The sequence below is a fragment of the Desmodus rotundus genome, chromosome X (genome assembly GCF_022682495.2).
Source record: "Desmodus rotundus isolate HL8 chromosome X, HLdesRot8A.1, whole genome shotgun sequence".
In the NCBI taxonomy this organism is placed as follows: Eukaryota; Metazoa; Chordata; class Mammalia; order Chiroptera; family Phyllostomidae; genus Desmodus; species Desmodus rotundus.
Genome location: NC_071400.1, coordinates 45,639,051 through 45,663,589, shown reverse-complemented (window position 1 = coordinate 45,663,589; position 24,539 = coordinate 45,639,051). Strand labels below are relative to the sequence as shown.

Below are 24,539 nucleotides of genomic sequence, written 5' to 3'. Positions count from 1 at the left end.
GGTGAGAGTTGGGCTGTCATTAAAAAAAAATACAGGCCCTTCCCAAACTGGGATGCCTGGGGAGGACTTGGTCTGCTTCAACCCAAGAGGAATTAGAAGATCGAAAGTGGTTTGTGAAGGCCAGAACTGTCAGGGGTGGAGGGAGGAGGAAGGTCCAGGGTTTGGGGGGCTGTTTGGCAACTGGGTGAAGGGACTGCCCTCCCCCTGCTGGGATCCCCTCAGCCCCTCCGGTCTGGCAGGAAGGGGGCAGCCTGCAACCCCCACAGGCAGGTCTCAGGCTGCCAGATGCTCCAGGCAGGGGGCTAGAGGGACTCAGGGAAATGACAGCACTGCCCCCCAGCTTCTCTGCCAGAGTGCAGCAGTCCTTGACCTTCTTGTAGCACTTTGCTTGTAATTCATGCTTGATCCCTGTCAGCTTCTTCTTGATGGCATCCTTGGAGCTGGCATAGATTATTTTGCTCTTAAGGGGTGCAGACTCAAGGGCCCAGAACATAAACACCAGGTCCTCCTTCTCGCTCTCCTTGGTCTCTTAGGTTGCATCATAGAGGGCGTAGTGACAGTCTTTGTCTGGCAGCATCTTGACAAAGGTTGCATAGGGGTCATCTATAGTGTGGCCCACCTTACCTACCAGGATCTCCTTGCCCTCCCCCTCCAGGAGGATGTTCTTCTTGTCTTCACTCAGGCAGAAAAGCACGGCCTTCTTGCAATTCTTCACCTCCTCCGGAGTCGAGTACTTATGTACCTTCATGTCATTGAACACTTTGAACACTCCATCAGAGACAGCCACACCAGAGGCCATGTTTCTGGAAGCGAAAAGGAGATAGGGAAAACAGCCTAAGAAGATGAGAGCCGCTGTAGCTGCTGCTGGGATCTGACTGAACCTTTAATTCAATTATTTATATATATTTATATATTATTTATATATATTATATATATTTATTTATATTTAGAAACAAAACAGATTATCACATTCCAGGGTATTATTCTGCATATGGATATCATCATAGCTCTCTAGAGCTGGACTTTTAATGCATAAGCATAAATAAAAGAATTAAAAACATTTATATAGATACAGAATTAGTACTATCCATGTAAAATGCACATCCTTATTTTCCCCTAAAAAAAATTTGGGCAAACAAATGTGTCTTATACATGGAAAAAATACAGTATTTCCATACTGCTTTCCACAGTGGCTGCACCAATCTGCAATCCCAATAGCGCAAAAGGGTTCCCCTTTCTCCACATCCTCATCAGCACTTCTACTTTGTTGATTTACTGATGATTGCCATTCTGACCGATGTGAGATGATATTTCATTGTGCTTTTAATTTGCATTTCTCTGATCACTAGTGATGTTGAGCATCTTTTCATATGTCTACGGAACATCTGTATGTACTCTTTGAAGACGTGTCTATTCAAGTCCTTTGTCCATTTTTCAACTGAACTGTTTGGTGTTGATTTTTGTAAGGTCTTTATATATTTTGGATATTAACCCCTCATCAGATGTATCAGCAAATATGTTCTCCCATCCTATGGGTTGTCTTTTTATTTTGTGGACAATTTCCTTTGCTGTGCAAAAACATTTTTAGTTTCATGTAGTCCTGCTTATTTAATTTTTCTACTGTTCCCTTGCCTGCGGAGGTATATCCCATAAAATATTGCTATGAGCAATATCTGAGGTTTTGCTGCCTATATTTTCTTCTAGGATTTTTTTTGGTTTTGGGTCTAAAATTGAGTCATTGATCCATTTTGAATTTATTATTCTGTGTGATGTAAGAAAGTGGTCTAGTTTCATTTTTCTGTATGTGTCTGTCCAATTTTCCCAACACCATTTATTGAATAAACTATTGTTAGCCCATTGTATGTGCTTGCTTCCCTTGTTGAATGTTAATTGACTATAAAGGTGTAGGTTTATTGCTGAGCTCTCTATTCTGCTCCACTGTTCTATGCATCTGCTTTTATGCCAGTACCATGCTGTTTTGATTACTATAGCATTATAGTATATTTTGATATTAGGTAGTTTGGTTCCTGCAACTTTGTTATTCTTTCTCAGGATCACTGTTGCTATACGGGGCCTTTTGTGGTTCCATATAAATTTTTGAAATATTTGTTCTAGTCCTGTGAAATATATCATTGGAATCTTGATAGGATTTGCATTGAGACTATAGATTGCTTTGAGTAGTATGGACATTTTAATGATGTTAATTCCTCCTATCCATGAACACAGCATATGCTTACATGTATTTGTATCTTCTTCAGTTTCTCTCTTCAGTGTCTTATAATTTTCTGAATACAGGTCTTTTACATCCTTACTTCAGTTTATTCCCAGGTATTTTGTTCTTTTTGAAGCAATTGTGAATGAGATAATTTTCTTAATTTATGTTTCTGTTAGTTTGTTATTGGCATATAAAAATGCAACTGATTTCTGGATATTAATTTTGTATCCTGCTACTTTGCTGAATTTATTTATCAGTTTTAGTAGTTTCTTGGTGGAATCTTTGGGGTTCTGTATGTACAGTATCATACCATCTGAAAATAATGAGAGTTTTACTTCTTCCATTCCAAATTGGATGCATTTTATTTCTTCTTCTTGCCTCATTGCTCTGGTTAGGAAGTCCAGCAGTATGTTCAATAAGAGAGGTGAAAGCAGACATCACTGTCATGTTCCTGATCTTAAATAGAACACTTGTAGTTTTTGCCCATTGAGTAGGATGCTGGCAGTGGGTTTGTCATATATGGCATTTATTAAGCTTAGGTATCTTCTCTCTACTCCCACTTTGTTCAGAGTTTTCAGCATAAATGGCTGCTGGATTTTATCAAATGCTTTTTCTGCATCTATTGATATGATCATGAGGTTTTTATCCTTCATTTTCTTTATGTGGTGAATCACATTTATTGATTTGTGAATGTGTAACCACCTTGCATCCCATAAATAAATAAATACCCCTTGATCATGGCATGTGATCTTATTGATGTACTGTTGTATTCAGTTTGCTAATATTTTGTTGAGGATTTTAGCAACTATGTTCATCAGGGATATTGACCATAGATATTTCTTTTTTTGTAGTGTCTTTATCTGGTTTTGGAATTAGGATCATACTAGCCTCATGAAATGAGTTTTGGAGCCTTGCCTCCTCTTTCCAGCTCTACCTAATACATAGAAGCAAACACAGGGAGGCTGCCAAAATGAGGAAACAAAGAAATATGGCCCAAATGAAAGAACAGATCAAAACTCCAGAAAAAGAGCTAAAAGAAATGGAGATAAACAATCTATCAGATACAGAGTTCAAAACATTTGTTATAAGAATGCACAAAGAACTTAGGAGCTCAACAGCATAAAAAATATCCACTAATTGAAATAAAGAACAATTTACAGGGAAATAACAATAGAGTGGATGAAGCTGAGAATCAAATCAATTATTTGGAACATTATGAACCAAAAAACAACCACACAGAACAAGAAGAACAATAAAGAATCCAAAAAAAAATGAGAATAGTATATGCAGCCTCTAGGATGACTTCAAGAGGTCCAATATTCACATCACAGGGCTGTGAAAAGGAGAATAGAAAAAACAAGAAATTGGAAATCTATCTGAAAACATAATGCAAGAAAACTTCCCTAATTTGGTGAAGGAAATAGACGTGCAAGTCCAGGAAGCACAGGGAGTCCAAACAAGATGGATGCAAAGAGGTCCACTCCAAGACACATCATAATTAAAATGCCAAAGGTTAAAGTTACAGAGAGAACCTTAAAAGCATCAAGAGAAAAGAAGTTAGTTAACTTCAGGGGAGTTCCCATAAGACTGTCAGGTGATTTCTCAAAAGAAACTTCAGAGTCTAGAAGGGATTAGAAAGAAATATTCAAAGTCGTGAAAAGCAGGGACCTACAGCCAAGATTGCTCTACCCAGCAAAGCTATCATTTAGACTCAAAGGGCAGATAAAGAGATTCCCAGGCAACAAAAAACTAAAGGAGTTCATTATCACCAAACCATTATCATATGAAATATTAAAGGGACTTATTTAAGAAAAAGAAGATCATAACTATGAACACTAAAATGGTAATAAATACAAGTCTATCAATAATTGAATCTAAAAAGCAAACTAAGCAAACAAGAAGAACAGAGGCAGAGAGTATTTTGATGGTTGCCAGATGGGAAGGGGGAGTGAGGGGATAGGTGAAGAGGTGAGGGGATTGAGAAGTACAAATAGGTCGTTAAAGAATAGCCATTAGGATGTGAAGTACAGTATAAATGGAGTAGTCAAAGAATTTATAGGCATGACACATGGACATGAACAATGGTGGGGGGATTGCTGAGGGAGTGGAGGGTGCTGGGAGGAGGAGGAGCAAAAGGGGGGAAATCAGGAAAACTGTATAGCATAATCAATAAAATATAATTATAAATAAATAAATAAATACATACATACAAAAAAGTTTACTAGGGTTACATCCTCTTGTTGGATTGTTCCCTTTATCACTATGTGATGCCTTTCTTTGTCTCTTATTATAGTCTTGGTTTTAAAGTCTAATTTGAAGGATATAAGTACTACTACCGCAGTTCTTTTTTCTTTTCCAATTGTATGAAATATCTTTTTCAATCCCTTTGCTTTTATTCTGTATGTATCTTTCGATCTGAGGTGGGTCTCTTGGAGGCAGCATATATATGGGTCTTATTTGCCTATCCATTCAGCTGTCTTTTGGTGGGGGCACTTAAGCCACTTACAATTAAGCTGATTATTGATAGACATGTATGTAGTGGCATTTTATTGGTAGACTTTTTTCCTCTGTTTTTTTTCTTCTTGCTCTTTTTCTTCTTCCCCTCCTCCCCTTCCTCCTCCCCTCCCACCCCCCACCTCCTCCTCCTTAAAGCAAACCCTTTAACATTTGTTGCAGAACTGGCTTGGTGTTAAACTCCTTTCTTGTCTGTGAAGCTCCTTATTTCTCCTTTGATTTTAAATGTTAGCCTTGCTGGGTAAAGTAGCCTTGGTTGTAGTTCATTGCTGCTCATCACCTTGAATATTTTATGCCACTCCCTTCTGGCCTAAAATGTTTCTGTTGAGAAATCAGATGACAATCTAATTGGTGCTCCCTTGTATGTAATTACCTGCTTTCTCTTGCATCTTTTAGGATTCTCTCCTTGTCTTTAAGCCTTGTCATTTTAATTATTATGTGTCTCAGTGTAGACCTGTTTGTGTCCAACTTGTTTGGGATTCTCTGAGCTTCCTGGATTTCTGTGCCTTTTTCCTTCTCCAGATTAGGGAAATTTTCTGTCATTATTTCTTCAAATAGGTTCTCAATTCCTTGCTCGCTCTCTTCTCCTTCTGGTATTCCCATGATGTGGATGTTATTATGCTTCATGTTGTCCAAAATGTTTCTTAAGCTCTCCTCATTTTTTAAAATTCTTTTTTGTTTTTATTGCTCTGCCTTTTTTTTCTCTATCTTGTCTTCCAAATCGTTGGTTTGATACTCAGCTTCATGTAACCTACCGTTTATTCCTTCCCCTGTATTATTTATTCCAGATACTACATTCTTTATTTCTAATTCATCCTTTTTTATGGTTCTATGTCTTTTTTTCAAGCTGTTGAGTATCCTTACAATCATTATTCTAAAGTCTCTGTCTGATAAATTGCTTGCCTCCATTTCATGTAGCTCTTCTTCTGAAGAATTCTCTTGTTCTTTCATTTGGGGTCTGTTTGTCTTCCCATTTTGGGTGCTTCTTTGTATTTATATGTATTTATATGTATCTGCAAAGACTGGTGTAGGACTTTGTCAGATGCTGCTTGTGACTGTGGCCTTTGTCAGATGCTGCTTGTGACTGTTCCTGGTCAAGTTGCTTGGAGCTATCAGTGATCCACTGTGTGCGTCTCTATCTGCTGGGGCTGTTTGTGTGCAGAAAGAAGCAGGCTGTGCACCAAGGCTGGCTTTTATCAGCACAGGACCCTAGAGAGGATCATTTGACATCTCATAGAGCTCACAGAGATCTGCCTTACTGGTTAAAGTAATCAGTGATATAGCCTCAAGCTGTAATCATCAGCCCAGTTAAGCTCCACATGTGGCAGAGTAATTCCTGTGGCAGGGCTATTGTTTCCTCTCAGGTTGAATCCACTTGGGGAGGACTGCTCTGCCTGAGAAAGATGGCTTCTCCAGGACAGGAAATGACTCAGCACAGGAATCCTGGTGGTTGTTCCTTCATTTCTTTCCCTAAAGCCACCAACCGAAGACTCTCCTCGAGCATCTCTAGTCTACTCTCCCCACCCTCTGCCAGATCCCAGGGTAAGTGGCTACAAATGAATATTTTTGCATTGGCCCTTTAAGAGGCTCTCTGCATCTTCTGGCACACAGAAACACTGCTGCTTTTTGCAGCTGAATGTTATCTGGATTCCTTTCCCAGCTCTGTTGCTGTAGCCTGGGGAGTCCAGCTTGGGCTTTAGACCCCACACTTCCCGGGGAACCCCCTGGCCACTGAAATATCTCCTGGAACTTCAGCTGCTGCTTGTGGGAGCCTAGCCAGCCCTCTCATACCTCCTCCACACTCCTTACCAGTTTTGTCATGGTGAAGTGGTTTCTTCTGTCTGTCCATGGTTATAAGGTTTCTCTCCAGCTGGTGTTCAGTTGGTTATTCAGGACAATTTCTCTACAATTTATTTGTAATGTCAGAATAGTCCTGGGTGGAGGTTAGTGTAGCTTCCACTTACTCCTCTGCCCCCTTGGATCTCCAGTTCCAACTATTCTTAATATCTTAAGTAATGTCACCATACTAATGACTCCCAAAATTTATATTTCAAGTCCTAAGCATTCCCCTGAGCTCTAAACTCAAATATTTAATGGTCTCCTCAATCGTTCCATTTGTATGTATTACAAGTACATCAACATCTGTATGATCAAAATCAATCTTGACTCCCACCGCCATGAATGCATCCTGCCTCAGTGACCTTTGATTTCTCCCTCCCCCTGAGCTCCCATAGCTAATGTATTGCTCAGGTTGGTCCACTCAACCTTCAAAACACACTGCAAGTTTCTTTATTTCTTTCAGCCCCATTGCCACTACCTGTTCTAAGACACTTTCCTCTCTCCAATGGAGTCAAAGCCTCTCATCTTGGTCTCCCTGCTTGCACACTGGACCATGTCCAATTCCACACAGCAGCCAGAGTGACTTTCTTAATGCAAAACCATATCCTGGTGTTCCTGTACTTTAAACTTATCAGAGGCTTATCATTACACTTGGAGTCAAGTCAAAACTCCTTCCCACAGCCTATAGATGCCTACATGATCTGGTCTCTGATGACCTCTCCAGGCTTTTAGTGTGTCATTCCCCTGGTCTTACCCAGCTCCAGCCTCACTGAGCTTCTTTATTTCCTTAAACACACCTGAAAGCTTTGTTCATGTGGTTCTCTCAGTCCAGAATGTTCCCACTAGCAATGCCACCCCACTATTTGCATGGCTGTTTTTTCCTATCTTTCAGCTCACTCCCTTCCTCTGAGAGGTTTTTATCCATACCCCTGTCTAAAGAAATTTCCCCCATTATTATTTCTCTCTTTGCACCTATCCCACATTTTAATGACTTGTTCACATATTTTTGTTTACTGTTTCTCAGCTTTCTTAAGTAAGCTGGCCTATTGTGTTAGTTATGAATGCAACGAGCTGTTTGTTTTTTCAGCAATTTTTAATTGACCCTCTTTAAGTGTCAAACACAAGACTAGGCATTGAGGATACTGTAGCAAATCTGAGACATGTGACATGGGTTCTTATGGAGTTTACTTTGAAGGAAAACAGCAGACAGTCTAGTGGTATTACCATACCTCTTGCCTAGGGAAATTCCCAGTGTTATCCCTTAAAATATTCAAAATGATCATTTTTCTCCATATCCACATTTTAATCCATAAAACTTCACCTCATTATCTGGAGTTACTTGTCAACCTACAGTCTCATTTTAGGAATTAATTAGGATTAGCTCTGGTCAAAATGACAGAAAAAAAATTAATTTAAACAGATGAAAGTTTTATCTCTTCCATAAGAGAAGTAAGAATGTAGGCCATACAGGTTTGATAGGTTGAGTTTATAAAGTCACCAGACACCCAAACCTCTTCTAAGTTGTTTCTGCACCATATTTAGCATGTTGCCTCAATGCCATGATGGTTGTTTAAGCTCCAGCCATTGTATCTAAAATCCACACAGCAGAAATGAGGAAGGGGAAGAAAAATAACTCATTGCTTCTGAGAAAGCTTCCCAGAAATGCTGCACAACAATTCTGCTTACATCTCATTGGTGAGAACTTAGTCTGGCCACTCCTCCTAAGGGAGTCTTTCTTTAACTGGGTACATTGCTGTTCCCCACAAAATTCAAGTTTCTGTTTTTAAGGAAGAGAAGAATGGATGTTAGAGTAAGCAACAAGCAGTTTCTTCTTTGGATGTTTGGATATATTGAAAGATGAGAAGGATGTAGAAGAAAAGAAGAAGAAACCATGGAAAAGTCCACCAGAAAAGAGTCTACGACCACTGCCTATTCCAGTGGGCCAAAGCTGGCTGGCAGGTATGGTAGTATGCTTGGGAAACAGAGTGGTCAGTTTAGACTCTTGTGGGGAAGGGGTGTCTCTGCTGCAGAACTGCTTTCCCAAAATTTCCCAGCCAAGGGGGCCTTAGGAGGTGACCCAAGAGGCCTTTTATCAGTAATATTACAGAAACTTGGAGCCCAGATGATCCTCTTAAATGTTTTTATGGAGGCAAAAGGGAAAGTAATCCCTAAAATAGGCAGCCCTAGGTCAAAATCTGGGGCTCCAATTTCCAAAGTTAAAATTCCAGGGAAGACCCTCTTAGTTTTTGATGGCTGTAAAAGAAACATCAACACATAAGCTTCAAATCTTGGGGCTGCAAGAGGCATTGCAAGTCATCCAGTCCAGTCTAATCCCACAAATTACCAGTATCTTCTACTCTTCAGCCTTACACTCAAGACAGACAGACAACGTTGAGATATTAATCCGAGGGGATTATTTTCTATGGGAATGTATCTTTTACAGAGTTAAAAGATTTTTCAGGGGGAAATTACCCAATAACACTCAGTTCCCTGCCTCTGAAAGTTTATCACCTGACCTTGCCCATCCAGTGGGCAAGAATTCCTCAGGTAGAAGAGAACTCCTGCCTCTCCCACAAATGCTGAACATTCTATTTTTTTGCCCTTAGCAAGAAACTGGTAAATAGCTGAATTCTCCTCTCCCAGTCGCACACCCCCTTCTTGGCAAAACCAAGGAATTGGGTGACATGACCTAGGCCTATGTGGTTTTGAAGGGCTCAATGTCAAGCATCCAATTGTCTAACAAACTTGGACCATAGCCTGTGTTCTGGTTGACACAAAAAGAAGCTGCTGAATTACAAAGTTTGGCAAGTTGTTTTTCCACACACTTCTGATCCATGTGACCTGTTTGCATTCCTCTCCTAGAGAGGCATTAACCTTTCTTAGGAGTACATAAAACTAGCCCAGACAGACACCCCATCAGGGTATGAGAAAGGGAAAGTTTACAGAAATCCCTGCCATCAAATTACCAAGGCCAACCCTGGCTGGTGTGGCTCAGTGGGTTGAGTGCTGGCCTGCGAATCAAAGGGTCACCAGTTTGATTCTCAGTCAGGATACGCGCCTGGGTTGCAGGCCAGGTCCCCAGTTGGGGGTGCTCGAGAGGGAACCACACATTGATATTTCTCAGAGACATGGAAATAAAGGAGAAACTGACAGTAACCAGAGGGGCAGGGGGAGAGGGATGGTAGGGGAAAGAAGGGGAAGGGTCTTCAAGGAACACGTATAAAGTACCCATGGACAAAGACAAGGGGGAAAGATGAAATGTGGGAGGTGGGGGTGGGTAGGGCAAGGGAAAGTAATGGTGGGAAAATGAGGACAACTGTAACTGAACATCAATAAAAATAAAGAAAACACAAACAAACAAACAAAACCTCATAATGAAGGTCCTGGCTAATGTAATAACACAAGACAAGAAAAGGTATACATATTAGGAGAGAACAAATAAAACTGTCTTTACTCACAAATGACATTGGTAGTCTATGTAGAAAATAAAAAAATAATTGACAAAAAACTCTTGAAACTAATAAGCAATTATAGCAAGGTTGCAGGATACACAGTTAATGTATAAAATCAACGTATTTCCAAATACCAGCAATGAACAAGTCATATTTGAAATTTAAAACATACTATCATTTACATTACACCCACAAATATGAAATACTTAGGTATATATCTAACAAGATATGTACAAGATCTATATGAGGAAAACTATGAAACTCTGATGAAAGATAATCAAAGAAGAACTAGAAGTGTGAAACATCCCATGTTCATGGATAAGAAGACTCAATATTGTCAAGATATCAGTTCTTCCCAAATTGATTTGTAGATTCAAAACAATCTCAAACAAAATCCCAAAAAGTTATTTCGTGGATATTGACAAACAGATTCTAAAGTTTATATGGGGACTTCTGGCCAAGAGGGATGCATAGGTAGATACACTGTGCCTCCTTACAAAACCAAAAGAAGGACAACAACAAATTTAAAAATATAAAACAACCAGAACTGATAGAAAATCTAACTGTATGGAAGTCTGACAACCAAGAAGCTAAAGAGGAAACATTCATCCAGACTGGTTGCAGGGGTGGAGACAGGCAGCTGGGCACAGAGGACTCACAGCAAGGCAGTAGCTGGAGGACTAGGGCAGGCAAGGCAGTAGCAGGTAAACAAGGTGAGGTGACGGCTGGCAGCACACGCACCCCCACATTTGTGTGCATATAAACCAGGAGGAACAACTGGGGAGCAAGACAGACCAAGCAACCCAGGGTTCCAGTGTGGGGAAATAAAACCTCAAAACCTCTGACTGAGAAAACCTGTGGGGATTGTGGTGGCAAGAGAAACTCCAAGCCTCACAGGAGAGTTCACTGGAGAGACCCACAGGGTCCTAAAACATACACAAAACCACCCACCCAGGAATCAGCACCAGAAGGGCCCAGTTTGCTTGTGGGTAGCAGACAAAGTGACTGAAAGCCAGCAGAAAGCTGAACAAGCAGCATTGTTCCCTCTCAGACATCTCCCCCATTTACAGTGCCACAACACAGTGATGTGGGTTGCCCCACCCTGGTGAATACCTAAGGCTCTGCCCATTATTACATAACAGGTGGGCTAAGACAAAAAAAAAAAAAAAAGGCCCAAATGAAAGAACAGATCAAAGCTCCAGAAATAATACAGCTAAGCAATGGAGATATAGCCAACCTATCAGATGCACAGTTCAAAACACTGGTAATCAGGAATTTCACAGAAATGTTTGAGTATGGTCACAAAATAGAGGAAAAAGTTAAGGCTATGAAAAGTGAAATAAAGGAAAATGTACAGGGAACCAACAGTGACAGGAAGGAAACAGGCATTCAGATCAACGGTTTGGAGCAGAAGGAAGATATAAACATTCAACCAGAACAAGATGAAGAAACAAGAAGTCAAAAAAATGAGGAGAGGCTTAGGAACCTCCAGGACAACTTTAAATGTTCCAACATCCAAATCATAGGCATCCAGAAGGAAAAGATGAAAAGAAAGAAATTGAAAACTTGTTTGAAAAAATAATGGAGAACTTCCCCAATCTGGTGAAGGATATAGATTTCCAAGAAGTCCAGGAAGCCCAGAGAGTCCCAAAGAAGTTGGAGTCAAAGAGGAACACACCAAGACACATCATCATTAAGTTACCCAAGATTAAAGATAAAGAGAAAATCCTAAAAGAAGGAAGGGGAAAGGAGAGAGTTACCTACAAAGGAGTGCCCATAAGGCAATCAGCTGATTTCTCAAAGTAACCTTGCAGGCAACAAGGGGCTGGAAAGAAGTATTCCAGGTCATGAAAAGCAAGGACCTACATCCAAGATTAATCTATCCTGCAAAGCTATCATTTACACTGGAAGGGCAGATAAAGTGCTTCCCAGATAAGGTCAAGTTAAAGGAGTTCATCATCACCAAGCCCTTATTATATGAAACGTTTAGGGACTTATCTAAGAAAAAGAAGATCAAAAATATGAACAGTAAAATGACAACAAACTCAGAACTATCAACAAATGAAACTACAGGAAAAGAAAAACAATGAAAACAAAAACTAAGCAAACAACTAGAACAGGAACAGAATCAGAAAATGGACACCACATGGAGGAATTTCAGTGGAGAGTGGGAAGGGAGGAATAGGGGGAGAAAGGTCCAGAGAAGAAGAAGCATGATTAGTAGGCATAAAATAGATGGGGAGAAATAAAAAATGGTATAGGAAACAGAGGACTCAAAGAACTTACATGTACAACCCATGGACATGAACTAAGGCAGGGGGCAATGCTGGAGGGTTGGGGCAGCAGGGTGAGGGAGGATAAAGGGAGAAAAAATTTGGAAAACTGTAATAGCATAATCAATAAAAATCCTTAAAAGTAAATAAATCAAAATATGAACAGTAAAATGACAACAAACTCACAACTATCAACAACCAAACCTAAAACAAAAACAAATCCAAAAACAAACCCAGAAAACTAGAAAAGGAATAGAATTACAGAAATGGAGATCACATGGAGGGTTATCAGCGGGGAAGGGGAGGAAAAGGTACAGGGAATAAGAAGCATAAATGGTAGGTAGAAAATAGATAGGGGGACCTTAAGAATAGTATAGGAAATGTAGAAGCCAAAGAATTTATATGTATGACCCATGGAAATGAACTAAGGGAAGAGGCCATGCAGATGGGAGGGGGCATGTAGGGTGGAGGCAAATAAAGGAGGGAATAAAGGGGGGAATATGGGACAACTGTAACAGCATAATCAATAAAATATATAAAAAAATAAAATAGCCCTGCGGCTGTAGCTCAGTGGATTGAGTGTGGGCTGTGAACCAAAAGGTCGCCAGTTCGATTCCCAGTTAGGGTACATGCCTGGGCTGCAGGCCAGGTCCCCACTGGGGGCCATGTGACTGGCAACCACACATTGAAGTTTCTCTCCCTTTCTTTCTCCCTCCCTTCCCTCTCTCTAAAAATAAATAAATAAAATAATTAATAAAAAATAAAATAAAGTTTATAAAATAAACCCAAAATTGTCCATATTGAAGGAGAACAAAGTCAGAGCACTGATACTACTCAACTATAAGACTTACTACAAAGATACGACAATCAAGACAGTATGATATTTGTTAAAGAATACACAAAGAAATCAATGGAGCGAAACAGAGAGTGTATAAATAGATCCAAATAAATATACTTACGGATCTTTGACAAAGGAGCAAAGACTGTACAGTGAAGCAAAGATAGTTTTTTTCAACATATGGAGCTGGTACAATTAGGCACCCATTTACAAAAGAAAATGAATCAAGACACAGAGCACACACTCTTTGCAAAAATCAACTCAAACTGGATATTATACCTAAATGGAAAATGTAAAACTATGGTAATATTGAGTTCTAGAAGGTAGGAGAAAACCTAGATGACCTGGGGTATAGCAATGACTTTTTAGATACAACATCAAAGGCACAATCCATGAAAAATAATAAGTTGGACTTCATTAAATTAAAATTTTCTGCTCTGCAAAAGACAGTATCAAGGGAATGAGAAGACAAACCAGAAACTGGGAGAAAATATTTGCAAAAGACACATCTGATAAAGGACTGCTATCCAAAATATATGAAGAACTCATAAAACTTAACAATAAGAAAATGAACAACTCACTTTAAAAATTAGCCAAAAGACCTGAAGAGAAACTTCACCTGAATAGACACCACACAGATGGCAAGTAAGGATATGAAAAATGTTCAACATCATATGTGATTAGGGGAATGCATATTAAAACAACGAGATACCACTGCACACTTGTTAGCCAAAATCCCAAACTAACAATACCAACTGCTGGAGAAGATGTGGAGCAACAGGAACTCTCATTCATTGCTTGAGTTGGGGGAGTGATGCAAAATGGTCTTTCAGCCACTTTGAAAGACGGTTTGGTGGTTTCTTATATAACTAAACCTATACTTAACCATACCATACAATCCAGCAATCACACTCCTTGGTATTTACCCAAATGTGTTGAAAACTTAACGTTCAACACAAAAATCTGCATATGGATGTTTATAGCAGCTTTGTTCATAATTGCCAAAACTTGGAAGCAACTAAGATGTCCTTCAGTAGGTGATTGGATAAATAAGCTGTTTTATTCCAGACAATGAAGTGTTTTTCAGCACTAAAAAAAAATGAACTATTGAGCTATGAAAAGACATGGAAGAACCTTAAATGCATGTTACTAAGTGAAAGAAGTCAATCTGAAAAGCCTACATACTGAATAACTCCAATTATAGTATCATATTCTGGAAAAAGCAAAACTATGAAGACAGTACAAAAATTGCTAGGAATAGAGGGGAGGGAAGGATCAATCAGAGGAGTACAGAGGATTTTTAGGGCAATAAAACTATGATCCTGTAATGATGGATACATGTCATTATATATTTGTCCAAACCCACAAAATATACAACATCATTACAGACATTGGTTGATAATGATGTGTCAATGCAGGTTCATCGATTGTAACAAATGTACCATTCTGGTGCAGGATGTCTACAGTGGAGGAGGTTGTGTATGTGGGGGTACAAGAGTACATGGGAATGCTCTATACTTTCTGTGCAAATTTGCCATGAACCTGAAACTGGTCTAAAAATACATTCTATTAATTAAAAAAAAAAAAACATAAAATGGTGGGGTTGGGCAGGTCCCTTAAGATTATCTGTGCAGTCTACTTATTTGGCAGGTGGAACAGCTGAGGCCCAGAGAGGAGAAGGTACTTGCCTCAAGTCACACAGCAAGCTTGTACCCAAACCAAATGTTTTCCTTCTCCTTCTCTTTCCAATACATATCATGCCATATAGCAAGGGTTAGCACATTTCAGTCGATGACTTGCGTGAGCTCTTCTGAAACAGTTTACAGGCTCCATTGTCTGCAAAGGGATTGAATGTCTTAGCCCTAAGTCCTTTTGCCCTTGAAGTACAAAATCCATGACCAGCAGACCTCCCTGATTCTTAAAAGATCAGCCTGCTGTCACACCCAGGCCTCACTTCTGCCCCAAGTTCTGCTGAACCTTCAGAGCTAAATGTACCCTCAAAAGTGAGAACTAGGTAAGGAGCCTGGGGCATTTCACCCTGCCCTTTTCTCAGCCCTCCAGCTCCTGGCCAAATTTCAGAGCAGGAAAGAACTGGAAAACCCATTGCTTAGTTACTATTTATTCATTGTAAAGTCTCATAATTTGTTTTAAAGGAGACTTTTTTAAAAACCTTGATTTATACCATAGACTGCCATGTGCACATTAAACTGTGTTTCAGTCTGTACAAACACATCTGAAGTGTGCACTGTTTGCAGCTGGCAGTGGGTAACCAGATCCTCTGTCAACACTGTCCTCTCCAGATACCTGTGACCTAGGCCCAAGGTTCTATTTGAATTAACACATGATTATACCCACACTCTCCAAGTTTGCAAAGAGCCCTGATGCATGCATGGATAATTTGATCTTCGCTGCTCCCTTTGCATTGAAAATGACTTTATGAGAAGTAACCTTTCAGAAAGAGGTCTGCCTTTTCCTATTCAACCATACCCCTACGCCCTGACCTCTCCATGCCATCTAGGCCCCCACTCACATCTCCATGTGACTTCACTGATTAATACCTTTGTTTCTGTTTTTTTAACCTTGCATGTCTACTGATGTTCTGTATAGCTAAAATGGGACTGTTTGTCTCATCCTTATAATAATGACTCTCCAACCCTTCACCCTCCCCTCTCCCAGCTGCCATTCCACCTTACTTCTTCCCTTCACTGTCAAAGGTCTCTTAAGAAGGGGCCCCCTCAATGTTTGTACTTCCTCACTTCTTGCACACTCAGCAGTACTTGCATTTTGCCTTCATCTTTTCTCCCCCTGCCCCATTTTCTCAAAGATCAAAAGTAAAGCCAGACCCAATGGACACTTTGGAGCTCCTAGATTTGGGACTTCTCTGCAGCCCTGGGCACTGCTAAGCTTGCTCCCCTTGAAACTCTCTCCCCCTGGGCCTCCATGACTTCTTCTCTCCTTGTCCTCCTCCTACTTCTATTACAATTACCTTTTAGCTACCTTGACACAGTCTTCATATTCTGCCCCTCTTTCATGTTAGAGTAATTCAGGACTCCATCCCCAGACCTCTTCTCTTCTCAAGATTATATACACTTTTTGCATTCTGGCCTCAGCTTCTCAACCTTCGTCTCTAGAGTCCCACATATATGGCCTCAGGCCAGACCTCTCCTCTGAGATGCAGACCTATATATCCAACTGCTGGTGACTCACTGTCACCTCACACTTGACACATCCAAGGTGACTCATCACCTTTCCCTATAATTTTTTCTCTCTCTACTGTGTTCCCCATCTTGCAGAAAGGCTCTGTCAGACACTCAATCAATTAAGCCAAAACTATGGAAATTATACCAGATTCCTCTTTCTCCTTCACCCTCCTGCATATCCAGTCCTTCAATTTGTTCTGCTAGCTGTACCTTCAAAATATATGCAGAACATGACCACTTTTTATCACCTCTACTACTACTTTCCTGGTCCAAGCCACCATTCTCTCACTTGGATGGCTGTAGCAACCTCCTAACTCATCTCCCTGCTTCCACTTAGTTCCCCTTCAGTCCACACCCCACATTAAAACCAAAGGGACTGATGCAATATAAAAAGGCCCATATCACTCCTCTGCTCAAAATGGCTTCTCACCTCACTTAGAATAAAATTCAAACTCCCTACCAATGCAGAAAAGGAAGTCCACATTCTGGTTTCTGGATCTTTGCTGGTAACTGTTCCCTCTGCTGGAATAATCTCCCTGTTATGGCCAGCCAAACTGGTGGCCACATACTCATCTTTCAAGACAGTAATAGAAACTTCTTGATATTCCCAGGCTGAATCTACCATTCCCTGTATGGTCATCTATGGCATCTGTAAGTCATTGCCAGGAAATACCTATTTTGTGCTGTTCCCACCCACTCTTGTCAGTAACCAATTCCATTTGTTTCTGGTTTATTCTTTTTGTGTTTCTTTTTGTACAAATGAGTGGATGCATTTATATTTTCTCACTACCCTTCCTTTTTACACAAAAAGTAGCATAGTAAAGATACTTTTTACACTTTGTTTTTTGTTTTTTTTACTTATTAACATATCCTGGAAATTACTCCCTCTCAGTTTGTAGGGAGCATCTTCATTCTTTTTTACTGCAGCATAGTGCTCCATTTTGTGGCTGTACCAAACTCTATTCAATCACTCCCCTATGTGTAAACATTTAGGTAGTTTCAAATATGTTGCAATTATAAACAATGGTATATGAATAACCTTGTGCATATGCATTTCCATATTATTGGAGGTGCATCACAAGGGTAAATCCCTAGAAATAGGATTGGTGAATCAAAAGGTAAATACATATATAATTTTTGTGAGATATTATCAAATGTCCCTACAAAGGGTTATATCAATTTCCTTTTCCACCAGTAATGTATGAGAGTCACTTCAGGCATTTTTGGAAGAGGGTTTTCTCAGGACATTAACTAGTGACATTTCCTAGCTGACCTGTCTTTGTCCATGACTGATCCATCCCATTGCGCACAAAGGCCCCTCAGCCACTCAGCACACAATCCCATCTGAATTCCCATCCCAGGAATTCAGATGGGAATTCAGAAGGAGCATGGACAAAACAAAGTCCTACATTGCTGGCAATGCCCCTGCATATTGTGCCTTTCACATTTTTTGTTGTCGTTGTTGAGGAAAAACAATAAGCAAATTATACTGGCTCCAAGTGTACAAGCAACAAGCCTATCAGAAGGTTCTTAATCAAGGGTCAATTAGCTTGAGGAACACAGGAGGAAGTACAAGGAAACTTTAATACTTTTCCAGGATCACCAAGTACCAAATTGGTTTGTTCAAAGTCCCATAATGAGGACAGGCATCCATTTTGTAAATAAATAAGCCATCTTATTGAGAAAAATAATGATAAAAAGTAATTTACTGTGCTTCAAGGATCACAAAGTGCTTTCACACACAGACACTGACTTATTTGATCCTTACAATAGGAGCATCCACCCTGGATCAGTTGCTTCCTTGGCTAATTTTTAATGTACATTAAGCGGTTCATAGACTTTAACTATGATTTATGCACCCAGACTTCAAAGGGTTAATGAGAGCTGAATTCTGAAAAACCTGAACTTATTAGAGGCACAGGGTTGGAGGAAGACTGGGAGCAGGAAGTGGTCAGGAAGCCAAGTCTGCCCCAGGCTCCAATTTCCCTGACTGAGAGCCTCAGATGAATTATGGTGGAAAACCCCCAACTGCACTGTATCCTCTCCCTTTAATTTAGGCATTTAATAAACAGATTGCATCGTTCTCCAGAAATAAGGAAGGTTAATCATTTTCTTGGACGGAGAATTCCAAGCAGCCCTTGCAGCTTTGTGCAGACCTTCAAAAGAACTTCTGCAGACAGAGTCTGTGAAACGTTTTATACTTGTCTATTAAATTTTCACTGGGCTCCCCTGCCCTCATTAACATCATTAGAGTAGAGCTCTGAGAACCTGTCCAGTATTTGTCAGACATCCCAGAACACAAGGGAGGGATCTGAAGCTATAAAGCAGGTAATGCCCTCATGAGACCCTTCTGCCGGTACCCTCCTGCTTCTCCCTGGGTGCCCAGGACCCCCTCACCTCACCATAACACCATTATCACAAGCTAATTGAAAAATGCCTTCTCTTGACCCTTCAGCTCACAGCAGCATAGTGTCCTCCTGCTTCTACTTACACGTCAGGCTGTCCCTCCAAGTGCAAAATGGGGAGGCATGGTCATTTTCTCTCTTCGGTATTCCAAGCTTGTCAGGGTTTCAAGAGAAATTTGAATAGTGTTAAAGCAGGGGTGTCAAACTCATTTTCACCAAGGATCACATCAGCCTCACAGTTACCTTCAAAGGGCTGAATGTAATTTCAACTCCTTAACGGTTAAGGAGTAGTTACATTTATACAGTCCTAAAATTATTTCTGCCCTTTGAAGGCAACCCCAAGGCTGATGTGGCCACAGTGAAAATGAGTTTGACACCCCTGGTAGAGCCTATAAAGTCTTTGCTTAGAGAAGCAATTATGAGTGTTGAGGTGTGGGATCAGACAGACCTGGATTCAAATCCTGGCTCTGCTTTTTGCTGCCCTTTCCTGTATGATCTGGGGTAGGTCACTTAATATCTCTGAGCTTCATTTTCCTTGTCTTAAAGTGGAGCGAGAGGAGCAAAATAGTATCTCCCTCATAGGAGTTACTGTGGGAATTAAATGAGATAAGGAATGTAAAATGCTTCCTGTGGTCTCTGGTGCATAGCAGCTATGAGGATCCTAGCACATCACAACTAGAAATAACCTTGGAGAGATTTTACTGGGACCCGTCATTTTCTAGATAAGGAAATGGACACAGAGGGAGGTTTTGCAACCTGTTAATGAAAGAACCAAGATTAGAAAACTTTCCCTAACCCTTTTCAGTCCACTATGGTGCCACTCTTGCCCAAAGAATGGCACTCCCAAAGCAGATGGGTAGATAGTGAGGTGAGGCCCGATCTGCTATAACCTAGATTGAGGAAATAACAAGTGCCACTTTGGCTGGTGCAGTGTAAATGGGCAGCAATACTGGCTACCAAATGAAGCCTGTGAGAATTTTCCTCTCTAGGATTATTTTCATTATTATCTACACCCAAGGCTATTTCAGCAGATCCTTGGTTGACCATCCATTTGGTATCAATTCTCCCTAATTGGTTGTCAACTGAGCTATTCCCAAAGAGCAAATGTTTCACTTTGGGAAGCAGAACATTCATTCTCCTTGGACTGTAAGCCAGGCGCCACTCCCAAAGGCCTTTTGGGCTGGGTGTGGGGCTGGGCTGGGTAAGGAAGGAACTTCTCTCCCCAGCTCACTTTGTGGTGGGAAGTTCTGTGGTTTTCACAAGAACAAGTGCAGAGTTAGGGGGTGGAGCAAGGATGCTGTGGCTCTTGTGATTGGCATTCCACAGAAGTGGTGTGTTCAACAGCAGCCAATTCCATGCAAGCTCAGGAGTGAGGCCCCTCCCCCCTGACCTGCCATAACCCTGCATGAGGTTGTTGCTTGCTTTCTCTGACACTGAGGAGCACTGGGAGTCCTGCCCAGCTCAGCACTTGGTTATACTATGGAGGCAGGAAGGAACTGGCCAGTAAATACTTAGCTTCTGGCTGAGCAATGGCCAGACTAAACAGGGTTGTGTTATGCAATTGAGGGATGCTGCTGACTCCACTATACCTCCAGGCAGCTGAACTCCAGAGCACCCCAAATAATGGATAGCAGAGTCGCTTCATTTTCTTCCCACTCTGAGGATCTGCATCTGCTTCCAGAACCCCAGATGGCCACAAGTCATCAATGAATTTATCCTACCAGAATTAACTTTGCTTTCTATGCTTGGTTCTCCATTAACCTCCCCTTTGTGGGAGAACAGGACCAATAGACAGAGTGACCTTAGGCAAGTTGTTCCCCTTATCTAGGCCTCAGTTTCCTGATCTGTGAAATATGTTGGCTGAACTTCTTCACTGAGGTCTCCACAGCTGCCACCTTAGGCCAAATCACCACCAAGTCCTCCTAATTTGTCTCTCCTGCTTCCACTCCTGTCCCCCTTCAATCCATTACCAACACAGCAGCCAGGGGACTCTTTAAAGCACAAATTAGATTGTACTACTCCCAGCTTTAAATAAAATGCAAACTCCTTACTGTGATCTTCAAGGCCCCTACCTAGCTGTCTAGTCTCATCTCCTGCCTCCCACATCCTCACTCCCTCTGTTCCAACTACATCAGTCTTCTGGCATATTCTACAAACATGCCAAGCTCATAAGTGCCTCAGGTCTTCACATACCCTCTGGCTGAGATGCCCTCCCTCAGTTTTTTGTCTATTTAATTCCTGACTCAAGGTCACACCCTTGGGTAAACCCTCCTTGAACAGCATCCCTCCCTCCATTCCTGTTAGGCTCATTCAAGTTTTCCTGTGATATACACTTTCACAGACCCTGCTATTTTGTTTCACAGCAATTCTTACAACCATAATTCTTTAATGCCTATCTTTCCCACTAAACTCTAAACTCTGTGAGGGCAGGAGCCTCATGTGTCCTGCTCACCATTTTATCTCTGGTACCTTGTGCCTGGTGCATAAGGGGAGCTCACTAAAAATTGGTCGAATGAATGAATGAATGAAGCTTCCTGCCAGTGTGGGCAGCCTAGAGTGCCTGCCCCACAACTCCTTAGCCTGGTCAGAGTGTTCCAGCCCTCTCTGGGGCTCTGACACATTGACCTAATGACCTCACTGTCAGATAAACCAGGAGGGCAAACCTGTTGTTAGAAGACTCTGAATAGGGTCACTCCTAAAGCCCAACACAGAAGACTTTGGTTTATGTTATTCATGCCCCTGGCTCCTTTCATTAGTGATTTGATCCCCCAAGTATCCACTGGGCATCTACTATATACCTGGCCCTGTCCTAGATGTTGTTAGTCTAAAGGCATTTGTTTTCCCAGACTTGGTCTGGGCTATTTGAAAATTCACATATAAACAACCAATTCTCATGGACATTGGCCTGTACTAAGTGCCTAGGAAGATGGAGCAGGAAAGAACAATTGAACACTGATTGTCCATGAATATTTAGTGGGGGAAGAAGGAGGGGCAGAAAATTGTGCAAGAGGGTAATCCAATTAGTAGCAGAATAGGAGAGCTTTTCCTGATGAAAAAATGAGCATCAAAGAAGGAGGCCAGTGTTGCAGAGGGCTCTCTGTCCATTGAGTCACCACCAGGCACTGTGTGCTGGAGTGGCAGACCCATAAGCACCTCCAATCCATGTTCACACAATCTACCACAGCAACCCTCACATTATTGGGTCTCGGAACCACTCACAGAACTTCTGAAACATTCAGAACCCACTCCTTCCTCTGACACAGCCAGTCAATTCTGACTGAGTGGGTCAGGCTTGGGATCCATCCATCTGCATATTTAATAAACACCCTCCAATGTTGTTCTGAGGCTGGTGGTCCAAAGAGAACACTCAGAGGAACACTGGTCAGGTGGGTAGGCACATGGCAGATGCAAGTGGGAACTTAAGTGAAAGCCGAGGGCCACAGTGCATCTTGAGGACTTAGGGTATATCACTGATTGATGGGGACAAGAAGTGAGTTTGTGGGTAAGTGACAGAGTCTGGGTGAGGGTGGGGTTAATGGTATAAGAGAGAAGTCCTAAGTCCATGAAAAGAGTTCTCAGGATCTTCTTGGTGGCCATCCATTCCTGAGTGTTCTGCCTGCCACAGGATAGGGATCTCTGGTGTGCCCAGGGTATTTCTGGGCCAGAAGGGAAGAAACAAGATGACAGTTTTTCTAGAGGTGAACCCAGGAACAGCAAAATCTCCAAACTGTTCTATGTCTCCAATTGGGCAGTAGTGGAAACAAGTACACCGGGATCCAAAGGCCTAGCCTACAGATGAAAGGGAGCAATAGAGCAGGAGGAAATTACATGAATGTACTTCATCATTCCTTCAGTTATTTATTCATTCTACAAATGTTTGGTGAGGGCCAGGCACTGTACTAAGAGCAATGAGGTTTGTTAGTGCCACCATCTGCCCACCTGTCAAAGCCAGAAACCATAGTATCATCCTAGACTCTTCTGTCTCTCTTACTTATCTCTTCCAGGCAATCTGTTTACCAAATTTAATTGATTCAACCTCTAAATGTTTGTTGACTCCAACCCTCCTCTCCAGCCCCTCTGCCATTTCCTTAGTACCAAAGATCACTAACTCTTACCTGGACCTTACAGAAGTTTCTTCTCTGATGTCACCATACCCAGGCTTGTCTCACTCCAATCCATTTCCTACCCTGTGACCAGCCTGATGGTCTGTTATTTTTAAACAACTTAATTAAGGCATAGTTTATGTACCATAAAATCACCTATTTTAAGTATACAGTCCAGTGATTTTTGTATATTCAGAGTTGTGTAACCACCACAATCCAATTTTAGAACCTTTCATCACCTCCAAAATGTCCCTTGTGCCCATTAGCAGTCACTTCCTGTTCCCACCCCCAGCCTCAGATGATCACTAATCTACTTTCTGTCTCTATGGATTTGCATTTTCTGGTCATTTCATATAGATGGAATCAAGCATCATGTGGTCTTTTTTGTTTGGCTTTGTTTGCCTATCCTAATACAGAATTTTACTTAGTTAAAACTCTTGAATGAAATGTTAACTAGTTGATGAATGTGTCAATTAACCTTACTGTGGTTATCATTTTGCAATACAGGGGTGGGCAAAAGTACGTTTACAGTTTTGAGTATGTGAAACACGGTTTATTCTTGTATTATTATTTATTTATTAATTACTGTAGTATTTATTTGTATTATTACTATTGTTATTATTTTGTATCCTTACTTGTGATTTTTCTTTTATGTAATGATTACTGGTAGTTTACCTACTTTTGCCCACCCCTGTATATACATGTATCAAATCATCAGGCTGTATACATTAAACTTATACAGTGTTATATGCCAATTACATCTCAACAAAGCCGGGGAGAATCTCTTAAACAGCTACCCATCATCTACCACCTACATATCTCTTGTTATTTTTCAAGGTCCTTCATATCTGCCCCTGCTCTTGACCTTCCTATGGTTCACTAACACACACCATACTTTCTGGCCTCCCTGCCCTTCTGCCTATGATCCCCCTGCCTAGAATGCCCTTAAACTATACCTAATGAGGTCTAACCTCTGCTATAATGTTTCCAACATCCCATTTCTTAATTCATGTTCATCACTTCCACCTCTTTAAGAACGTTGTGCCCTGTATATGCTTTATTCATTACATGACTCACGTTGCCTTGTAAGTATCCATACACATCAGAACTCCCTAGCTAGATCATGAGTTCCTTGAGGGCACAGGAATTATCCTATTTATCTCTCTATCTTCACATCGGAAATAGCTCCTGACTCAGAATGGGCACTCAATAAATGTTTGTTAAGCCAAACAAAACTATGTGAGACTCAATCCAGAAGCTGCTCTTGAGGATCTCACAGTCTTGTCAGAGAGTGAAGAAGCCATCGATCAACCAACCTACATTTACTGAGGCCCCGTTAGGTGATGGTGAAAGAAGGGAGATAATCAAAAGGACAAGGCATGATGTCTGCTCTCTTGGAGCTTCTAATGTAGTCAAGAAGATATACTCTCCACAGATCAGGAGGTTGCAATGCAAAACATGACATGACCAAATGTTAGGTGGGACAGTGGCGTGTGTCAATAACCTAGAAGTGAGGGGCATGACTGTTGTTGAAACTCTTAGAGAGAGCATCATGGAGAAGGAACTTGAGGGTGGGGAAGGGTTTGGACAGGAGTGGGAAATATAAACAACATTCTTCAATGGCAGTAATGAAATAGGCTGAGCAACATCTTTGGCAGAAGGGAGAATGGAATCGGTTTGGTCACTGGTGACTTCATAAA

At 41.1% G+C, this 24,539-nt stretch overlaps 1 pseudogene; it reads right to left on the bottom strand.

Moving 5' to 3' along the window:
• LOC112296863 (cofilin-1 pseudogene) lies at positions 1-22,900 on the bottom strand (annotated as a pseudogene).
• Positions 22,901-24,539: the final 1,639 nt, after the last annotated feature.